Consider the following 11,437-nt stretch of genomic DNA (forward strand, 5'->3'; position numbering starts at 1 on the left):
ATAAAAGTTTGAAAGATGTAGGACGCTTGGGTGGCTTAGTTGGTTAAGAATCTGACTTCGGCTCAAGTCATGATCCCGTGGTTTTTGGGCTTGAGCTCTGCGTCGGGCTCTGTGCTGACAGCACAGAGCCTGCTTCAGATTCTATGACTTCCTCTCTCTCTGACCACCCCCCACCCCTGCTCACACTCTGTCTTTCTCTGTCTCTCAAAAAATATATGTTAAAAAATATTTTTTTAAAGTTTGGAAGATGTACATGAGCATAGTATAAGTAGTCAATTCAAACTAGGAAAAAAAAATCACTTGAGGTATAGTCCAAAATGGAATTTGGCTATTTTTATTTTAAAAAGCACATCTGATAAAAACAAACAATGCTATTTTCCTCTGAATAGTATTAAAAATAACAAGATTACATGATTCTGACTGTGAGGTTAGTGTCCTGGTAACATCATATTAAAATGTAGACAATTTAACTTCACCCAGTAATATCATTTTTTCTTAGGAATACTGCACCCTAGAAGTTGGAAGTATTATAAAGCTCTATAAAGTTCTAAAAATACTCAGAGGGAAAACGAAATCCTATGAACTACAAAAACGGAGGGGTACGTTCCAATTGCAAGATTAAATCAGTACCCAGTGTTTGTAATGAAGTGTGAAAATTTGAAGTCTTAATTAATGGTCATTTTCTAGGTACCCTCATTGATATGGTGTTTTGGTAACTGGCACAATAGAATCTAAACTCAGATGAGGCAAGAAAAAGTCTTTTGCACTATCAATCAGGTGAAAGTTTGGGAATAAAAGGACCCTATAATTTTGTGAAAAGACAAGTCAGAATCCAGTTCTGTACCTAATCAGGTTGTGTGAGCCATTTATTTATTTATTATTTAAATGTTTATTTATTTTTGAGAGAGATAGGGGGAATGTGAGCAAGGGAGGGACAGAGAGGGGGAGACAGAGAATCCCAAGTGGGTTCCTTGCTGACAGTAGAGAGCCTAATATGCGTCTTGAACTCACAAACTGAGATCATGACCTGAGCTGAAGTGACACTTACCCAACTGAGCCACGGTGGTGCTTCTGCATGAACCTTTTTGTAAAAGTCATAGACTTTTATTTATATGGGCAAACACTGAAATCATATGCATAATGGATGATAAAAATTTTTCCATTTCTCTTCATCTGGAATTTTCACATGGAATATGCTTACTAACACAAATAAGAGACTTGCCACCGAATCTCAAAATCTGGGAAAACCTTAAGCTTAACGGAGCTTAATGCTGGTGAAAGACTTTACATTTTGCAAAATTCTTATATATCTTATCTCACTTGATATTCCCCGGGTCAGGCACCAAGGAAGGCATAAGATAAATGAACAGTTTATAGGTATTTATAGGCAACATGATCTACCCTACATTATAACCAGACCAAACTTGTGGTTCAGTGTGATACTTTATAAGAGAGTTTTGTTATTTTAACTAGAATTTAATTTGATCAAATGATAGAAAACAAAGAGAACCTATATTCATATCATATAGCCTCATCTGTATTCAAACTACCTTTTCCAGATCACAAATATCAGCAGGGATAAATATGTAAGAATAGTTCCAGGAGTAATGGAATTATGCCGTGCTGTTTGACGCTGTTGGAAACTCTACCCGGAGTATAGGCTCCAGGCAAGGAGAAAGAAAGCTTTTTCACATGGGGAGAATAACGATAATTGGGGAAGGAGGTTCTCATTACTTCCCACAGACACTGTTCGCCAGAGTTTCACTCAAGTAAACAATGAATCTGCTTACATTCTTTATGGCATTTGAATCGCGTGACCCACTTATTAGAGAGTAAGGATCATAAAAAAAACTTCTGAAAGCGCAAGAGGGCTAGTGGAGGAAACTGTTAGGTTTTGTTTTCAGCCATACCATTCATACCATATGCCACTGGTTTCCTACTCTCTATTTATTGATTCATTAACCCAGCATTCAAGACCTTGAACTAGCCTTTAGGTCTGATGTAGTTTGGAATTCAAAGACTGGACAATTTCTTATTCTTTGTCAACTCCCTTCATGAAGCACTTACGTTACAAAAACACAAGAGGCCAGAGTGCTTGTTTTCAGAATAGAGGCAGTGGGGAAGCAACCAGGTACACCATGAAAGGGTTAGAACCGCCAAGGAATGAAGTGGATAGAGGGAGCTATGGGTCTGAAATCAACTGCAAAGAAGGCGAGGACACAGAAGCCAGTGAAAGAACTCTGGATCTGAGCCATGAGAGGCAGCCAGAGGACTCACTGAACCACACTCTCTCTTTCCATACCCCTGGAACAGAATTCTTGAATCAAAATGCAGGATCCTCCTGTTGTCCTGTTGAATATTCATTTTTAAATATTGAGGCCATTATTGTAACCTGCAAAGATCTTTTCTGATTCTGCATCTACTAATCTAGTGTTGGGTATCATTCTGTGTTGTGTATCATGTGCAGTTTTGACAACTCCCCTGCCGTAGAGAATTAAGTCATAAATAAAAAGGGCTGAAACAAGAGAGTTCCAAAGGAAAAAAAATATTAAAATTGCCACTTAAAACTTAAAAAAAATTCTTGGGGCACCTGGATGGTTCAGTCACTTAAGTGCTAGACTCTTGATTTTGGCTCAGGTCATGAACTCATGGTCATGAGTTTGAGCCCTGCATCTGGCTCTGTACTGGGCCTAGAGCCTGCTTAATATTCTCTCTTCCTCTTTCTGTGCCCCTCCCTAGCTTGTGTGCATGTGCTCTTTCTTTCTCTTTCTCTCTCAAAAAAAAAAAAATAAATAAAATTCTCTTCATGTCTCCTGGTTAGGAGTTTCCTCCAACTTTATTGATCTCCTGCTCTACTTTCATTTGCTAAATTTCGATCTCCTTTTTCATGTATCAGCAATAGCCAACTCTTTGAAAAGCCTAATGACATGCCACACATTTAACAGGAATATAGCACTGGCAGGAGCTTTCTTGCAAAGCTTGTCTTCTGCCTTGTTTTATTAAAAAATTATTTTAATGTTTATTATATTTTTGAGAGAGACAGGGAGACCATGAGAGGGGGAGGGGCAGAGTGGGAGAGGGACAAATGATCTAAAGCTAGCTCTGTGTTGAGAGTAGAGAGCCCAATGCGGGGCTCAAACTCAGGAGTCATGAGATGACCACCCGAACTGAAGTTGGATGCTCAAACAAATGAGTCACCCAGGTGCCCCTGCCTTGTTTTATTTTTTTTTTCAAATTTTTATTTAAATTCTAGTTAGTTAACATATAGTATAATATTGGTTTCAGGAATAGAATTAGTGATTCATCACTTACATATTACGCCCAGGGGTCAAAACAACAAGTGCCTTCCTTATTACCTAAGACCCATTTAGCCCATTCTGCTTTGTTTTAGATGTACTCCCCTATTTCCTTATCCACTTATGTACTCCATAAAATCTGGGATTATATCTTATCCACCATCTTACTCTGCATACACTAAGTAGAGATTCAGGATTTTTTGGTACAATGTTGAGTATCTGGCAAATATCTCATAATGAGTGTCTAATTGTCTAACCACTCTGGTCTGGCCTATTAAAATCAAGAAGCCAGATTAACAGATTAAAATACAGACTGGGTGGCTCAGTCAGCTAAGCATCCAACTCTAGATTTCAGCTGAAGTCATGGTTTTGCCGTTCATGAGTTTGAGCCCCTCACTGGGGCCCCGCATTGACAAGTGTGGAGCCTGCTTGGGATTCTCTCTCTCTCTCTCTCTCTCTCTCTCTCAAAGTAAATGAACTTAAGAAAAAGGGATTAAAATATATTCTTTCCTTAGAAAATATACTTTATTCTGTATGTTTATGGAACATGGACACACTTTCAGCAAAACTAGCTTTTGCATTCAATTTTTTCTCAATTGAAATCAAAAGCAAAAAAAATGAGTGCTATCATCAGCTTATTTCCTAATGTTAGCTTCCTTAGTCTGATTTATTAGACTTTATGGAATTTAATGGTATATGAGCTGGCTTTTCCTTTTCTCAGCTTAAATCACTGAGCAATTCAAAATATGGGGGATCCATATTTATGAGTCCTCCACCCCAAGTAGAAGAGAATTAGAGGTGACTAAAATAAATCCTTAATGTACTTCTGGAGCTGAGTCCCTCCTGAAAGGCCTTACCAGCTACTCCATAAAGATTACAGTTGCCAAAATACAATCAAGCAAATAAATAGGACAGAATTCCATCCAATGTAAGGGAGGTCTCACATATTTTATTGCACAATGTGGTTATCTATGATTTATAACCTTCCATTTTTCATTCAGAGAAAGTTGCATGTATTCCAAGAGGTTATAAACCTTGATTTTTTTTGATGCATAGTTCAATCAGCATTATTTACTACAGAAAACAACACTCATGGGGCACGTAAATTTTACTTTATCTTCACTGGCATGGTAAATGATTTATCAAGTATACTATGGAGAGGAAAAACACTGTAGCTATATACAGTTGTTTGGATATTAATTTGTTCCCAAAATAAAACACTGGTTTATGATAACCTGTATATAAACCTGGATTAGCCAATATTTTTTGACATTATGCCGATTCTACATGCAAGAATTGCCTGCCATGCTAACAGTGATATAAGTAAGTGCACTATCAACCATTGAATCATATCCTCAATTTTCTGATGGCTCTGGCTCCCCCACTTGCAATTATTCAACTCAGTAGGTTTTGATAGTCCTGGACCATTACTTTGGACATCAGCTGAGAGAATCTGAAACCCATCCAACTTAACTCCTTCACTGTGTTCAAAGGAGAAATACATACGACTTTGGGCTTAGGGTTGACTAAATTACCTGGCCCATAATATTTCATAGGTAGGCATGGTATAGAACTTGAGTCATTATCAAGACCTTCCATTCTGTTTTTTGGATCAGGGATGCCTAGATATACTACTTACCTTTATACATGTAGCCAATTATTATGTTAACAATAAGAACCATTTATTAAGTACTTATTAACGTGTGAGGTGTTTATGATTTAATGTCTTATTTCATTAGTTCTAAGAACCTTTTGAGTTGGAACTGATTCATACTGACTCTTAAGATCTGATTTTGTTCATCTCCTCCCAAGTCCCTATTCATTAATGTTACAATGGGAACTTGGTATAATACTCTCACCATGGAAAATGATAAATGCTACAAATCAGGATTCTTAAATTTTTGATTTAAAAGCATACCACTGTAATCTTTGGAAGAGGATATTATTATTTCTATTTTATCAGTGAAGTAATTAAGGTGAAATATCCTCCTTGTAGTCAGTATAATCAGTGTGTAAATTTCAGATTAGGTGTTGAATGCTGCTTACCCACTCAAGCAGTGACAGCCATTGTGAATAAACTGAAGGTTCTTCAATAAATTCAATCAAACGTTTACTTTCCCTAATGCTTTGGTTACGTTGAATTTATTTTAAAAATGCTACAGAGAACAAACGGACGGTTACCAGAAGGGAGGTGAGTGGGGGGTGGGGGGGTTAAATAGGTGATTGGGATTAAGGAGTGCACTTGTGATGAGTAAAGGCTGTTGTATGGAGAGCTGAGTCACTATATTGTACAACTGAAACTAATATTACACTGTATGTTGACTCACTGGATTTAAATAAAAACTTAAAAACAATCAACAACCAAAAAACCCCAGAAAACAAAACAAAACAGAATGCAAATAGCCAGTTATCTTAGTAAAGTTTTTGCATAATAAAACAGCTGTTTTCAATAGAAGATTTTTTTTTAATGGGGGCGATGACTGCTAGGATGATGTATTGGCTCCTTTTCCTCTTGGCGATATTGACACATCAATCCTGATAATTTAACATTCACATCCCACCTGACAAATTTAGCAGGAAACGCAAGGGAATGGAATGGAAGGAAGAAGGAAAAGGTGAAAAAAATTAAAATGTATCAAAATATAAGAAACAACATTTTGAAAAGCATGATAAGATTACATTTAAAAGTCTTAGTGGTTTTCCTTCAGCAGATTATCAAAACAGCCAAAAAGATCCACGGTTTTTCTCTCCACAGGAAGGATACAATTCCATGTCATTCATTATAGAGATCCAGAACAGTTTCCAAATTCAAACCATTTTACTTGTTTGACTGCTTGTCTTGTTTCTGTAACCTGTTGTTATGGAAATGACTTAAGATGTCAAAACACTGTTCTGTTTGATCCCACAGGGGAAGGAAGAGTTTTAGGAGGAAAACTCTGAAAGAGGTTCAGAGGCAAACTAAAAACAAATTTGGACTTTGCACTTAAAAATCAAAACACATTTTTTTGCTTGGCTGTGCTTTGATTTTCAAACCACTTCTCCCGTGTGGACACTTAATTCTCTGGTTTGTGAAAGGTTCATGAAGCCCATTTTCAGTTGTTTACCATACACTCATGAACATGAATAAGTCAATGACACCATTTCTGGCTTTTCACCTCAGAAGTAGTCCAACCATTTTGATCGAATTGACCAGACAAATATTAATGAAATAAATCAAACCAGTTATTTGGAATAATGGATAGGCTAAATGAGTGCTTAAAATACATGCAGTCTGTCAATAGCTTACTTTCTTTTATAAATGTAGACATTTGTTCCAAAGGTCAACTTTTTATCAAGAGAAAATCTTTTATCCCAAAATGTTTATTTTAAAGATCAAATGAGTTGCTATAACTTCAATATATGCTTTAAAATGAAGAAAAAAAAATGAGCTTCAAAACACCATTATAAAAAATGTGTTCTTGTAAATGCTTTTATTCATTCTCATTTTAGGATTTAAGGGAATGATTGCAGTAACTGCATTCACTTGTCTGTTTTTTTGTAAAGACTGGCTAAGTTAGTTGTCTGTAAATAATAAACCTAAACCGTTGCCCTCACTGCCTGGATGCCATGGGTGGAGGAAAGAAAGATAAAGAAAAAAGTATAAGATAGCATTTGCTGGGGGCACTTGGGTGGCTCAGTCGGTTAAGCGACTGACTCTTGATCTTGGCTCAGGTCATGATCTCATGGCTTTTGAGTTTGAGCCCTGTGTTGGGGTCCACGCTGAGCATAGAGCCTGGCTGGGATTCTCCCTCTCTCTTTCTCTCTCTCTGCCCCTCCCCCACTCTTTCTCAAAGTAAATAAAGTTTAAAATCTATTTTTTAAAGATTAAAAAATAAAATAGCATTTTCTGGGCAACAGTCCTCAGTTTGCCAGTCGCCCTTCAGAAGGGTAAATCCCCACATGTTAAAGTCTTTAGAAGCAGATTCCTCCCCTGGAGACCACATGAGACATAAAGCTGCCATCATTTGGCAGGTACTAATCTGTCACGGTGATCTACAAAATGATAAAACTGAGGAAGCCTAGAGTTGAGTTTTACTTGTCAGACAAGCCACTGACCCTCTGTGCCATCTTCATCTTGAAATCTCCCCGTGGCCTGTAAGCTGTACAGTGGTGGGGACTCTATCAAGATTGTTTAGCAACGGACACAGAGCTCTCCTAGCACAGTGCATAGCACATAGTAGTTTCACAATAAATATTTGTGAAATGAGATCTAGTGAATCTTAACTTTCCTCAGGGTCCATTTACTGATCTGTAAAATGGGAGTAGGAGAAAATATGACTCAAAATGTGGTTGTTGAGAAGAAAGTGAGACTATACCTGAGGATGTATTTTTAAAAAGGAAGGCTACTCTTATATTTGTTACTTTATAGGTACTTTTGCTTTTCGACTACTTATGGCAGGCATATATAAAATATATACTTTCTTCATTTGGAAAAGATTAGTTACAGGAGGTGTTAGAAAAAAATTAACTCTAAAACCAGGTGATTTTTTCAACCTTGGATTTTCCTTGTGCAAATTTGATGTGTTTTTTTTTTTTTAGTGGAATTATTTCTGCATTATTATGAACTTCTGGCAATATTACCGTAGGCAGTTTGAAATTATTTCTAGATAATTAAAGTATTCTATTATTTAACTATACCATGTTATTAGTCCCCTTACTGAAAGAATATTCTGTGGTTGTGTATCCTGGAATTCTCTAGGTAATACTTAAAATGCTTAACATTGCATCTTTGCATATTTTATACTTTAATTCAGTTTAATTCTTCTCTTTGAGTGTTCAGTTCCTCTGTGGTTTCTACTTATCTTTCTTAGTTTCAGTCAACTACACATAGGTTACTGCTCTAGTCCCCAAATAAGGGAATTAATCACAAGCTTAATGTTGATAAATTGTAACATTAGTTATTCAATGATCAGTCTTTATTATACTGCAGAAAAGTTCTCATAAGATAGGGACAGACTGGGGTGCCTGGGTGACTCAGTCGGGTGAGCATATAACTTTAGCCTGGGTCATGATCTCACGGTTTGTGGGTTCAAGCCCTGTGATGGGCTCTGTGCTGACAGTTCGGAGCTTTTAACAATGAAAAAAAAATATCTCTCACCAGCAACCATTTTTCAACTGTAGTATACGTGTATGTGATTTCAGAATTGTCAACTGTACCCCATGGAAAATAGTTTTACTAACTAGAATACAGTGCTTGTGCACAGTTCTTTTTAATTTTAGCCTTACAGGTTCCACTCATGTACAAACTTGCTTACACCAGCACCTTTTCTCCCAACCTCTTCAGTGAGAAAATTCTACACATTTTTAATATTGTTAGACTTTTTTGGTCACTGTCTGCATTCCATCCTTGACTCCTCTGACCTCCTAAATACTTATATTTTATTTTATTTTATTTTATTTTATTTTATTTTATTTTATTTTATTTTGCTTTATTTTATTTTGCTTTTCAAGGAACATTTAATAACAAGGTAGGTAACATACTTGTCTAACATGGTACTTTTAGATCATGGAAGCTAAAGCAAAACATCCTGTTCATTGGGTGAAAACAGCCTACTTAATGGTGTACACTGCAGTGAAATTTAAAAAAATACTGTAATTATAATTTCAGAACTTCAAATTTTGAGTGTCAGTGTTCTCTTTTTCGTATGGGAAAGGAAAATGCTTTTGAAAATCATTTGAAGCTTGGACGAAAATTCAATGGCTATATTCTTAGGATCACTCTGTAGTCTTCATGATACAGATGACACAAGGGAAGCTTCAATTCAACCTTTTAGAGAAGACATTCCAGCTCGCATGATCTCATCAACCAGGAGAATGTTGGTGGCAATCACAGTGCAGGAGTGAAGAAGCTGTTTCTTTACACAATAGTTATCCCGTATGCCTACTTCAGCAGCTACCATTGGCTCACCTGTGTTCAAGTCCACACCTACAAGTTGACCTGATTCTGAATGTTCTGCTTGAACTTTAACTAGTGTTTCTTGAAGGTCAAAACCAGAATTCTGAGCAAGAACCTTGGGAATAATGAGCAATGCATCAGCAAATGCTTGCACTCCAAGCTGGGCCCTGCCCTTTACACTGGGCTTATATTTAATCAAGGCTTCTGCCATTGCCACTTCCACTGCACCAGCACCTGGAACTACACAGCCATCATCAATAGCATTTTTAACAGCCCTCAAGCCATCTCTTATTGCATCTTGATTTGAGTGAGTGTGTGCTTATTTGGTCCTTTGACCAATAATGTGACAGAGTGAGGGTTGTTACATTTCTCAATAAAGGTGAATTTCTCTTCTCCCAATGTATATTCATAGACAAGTCCTGCATGTCCCAAACAATCAGGATTTAGGTCATCAAAAGAATTTAGAGCTGCTCCACCACAAGCAAGAGTCAGCCTTTCCATACTTCTCCTTTTAGCCCTCCGCAGAGCTACTATGCCTTCTTTTGCAAGAGCATCTAAGGAAAAGGGGTCAATTCCCTTTTGATTAATAACCACGAATCCTTTATCTGAATCACCACAGACTTTCTTTTTCAGTTCTATTATTTTTTTTAACTCTATCATCAATGAATTTTCTTTCAGCTTTTACAAGCTTCTCTCTCTCTTCTGCAGTCTTGTAAAAAAAGCCAGAATTCACTTGTTTTTTCATATTCTAATGACACATTGCATGTGAGGATGTATGCATCTTCTACTCTTTTTTTCATATCAGGATGCCGCGCCCCATGGTCTAAAACAAGACCTCTGATTAAGCTTGTATCAGTTTCAGATTTATGTTTCATCTCCATAATCTCAACCATGAAGAGGTCAATAGGTTCATCTTGTATTTTGATAGCCAAATGGAATCCACCACAGCCTCTGTTAAGACATCAGCAAGTTCAGCATGCACTTTAGTACATAGAGATGTTCTGGCCACATCTATAAGTGTTTCTCTGTCCATTTCTTTGCTTACTTTGACTTGTTCCAAAAACTGAAGTACCTTTTCCTTTGCAGCTTCAAATCCTTCTGTTATTTTCTGGGATGAAGACCTTCAGAAATGTAGAGATCCACCTGTTTCAGTAGTTCTCCAATGATTAGGACATTGGAAGTGGTACCATCACCAGTTATGTCATCCTGGGCTGTTGCTACTTTGGCTATTAAGGAGGCTGTTGGGTGTTGAATTTGCATTTCATGAAGCAGCACATTGCCATCTTTAGTAAGCTTGATGTCTCCAGCACCAGAAACAAGCATCTTCATGGTGTCTTTAGGCCCCAAGTTGGTCCTCAGCACGTCCTGCAGTCCCCGGGCCATGCTGATGTTGACCGCCAGTGCCGTCTGGGCTCTGGCTACCTCAGCCTTAGGGTTCAGGGTCTTCATGGCTGCCATAGCTAACCACCACAGGAAAAGGAGGAGACCCGGCGTGCGGAGTGCCTAAAGCCGGCTCAGTGTGCTCTCTAAATACTTATATTTTAAATGTCAATTAATCTTATCTAAGAAGCACCCTCACAGAAACATTCAGAATAATGTGTGACCAAGTATCTGGTCACCATGGCTGAGCCATGTTGACACAAAAAAATAAGCATCACACCTTAACTTCTAGTTGGGTGTTTTGTTTTGTTTTTAGTGTTTTTGTCATGAATGGGTTTGAATTGCATCAAATTCTTTTATTGTAGGTATTAGCATGATCATATGTTTTTTAGCCCAGAGCTGAGATTGTGTTTTTTGCTAGAAATGTAGATGTCCTTATACAATCCTGCTATTGACTTGCTCTCCAAATCTGGTTGATTTATGGAAGGTCTAGATCTATTTCTTTGACTGTAGAATTAAAGATCACATTTAGATGAGCTAAAGAGTCTCTTTCAGACCCAAAAATATGACCCCATTTCTACGCATAACAAAACTTGAAATTAAAGGTTGCTTTATGTTTCATAAAGGTCATGGTCTTTGTATTATCTTATCCTCCAGACCACTCCCTGTGGTTGAGTAAAACAGGCATTTTCACTAATGATAGATGGAGTTACTGCAATTCGTAACAGTGATTTATGCTAAGATCATACTGTTTCTACATGGCGTTGGCAGGATTCCAAGTCAAGATCTTTGGGCCACCATGCCAAATATTTTCATTTTTTATAAG

General features: G+C 37.3%; 1 pseudogene; it reads right to left on the reverse strand.

The window, feature by feature from the left end:
- Window positions 1-8,774: 8,774 nt before the first annotated feature.
- Window positions 8,775-10,747, reverse strand: LOC106969533 (T-complex protein 1 subunit zeta-like; annotated as a pseudogene).
- Window positions 10,748-11,437: the final 690 nt, after the last annotated feature.

This window comes from Acinonyx jubatus, chromosome A2, assembly GCF_027475565.1.
Source record: "Acinonyx jubatus isolate Ajub_Pintada_27869175 chromosome A2, VMU_Ajub_asm_v1.0, whole genome shotgun sequence".
In the NCBI taxonomy this organism is placed as follows: domain Eukaryota; kingdom Metazoa; phylum Chordata; class Mammalia; order Carnivora; family Felidae; genus Acinonyx; species Acinonyx jubatus.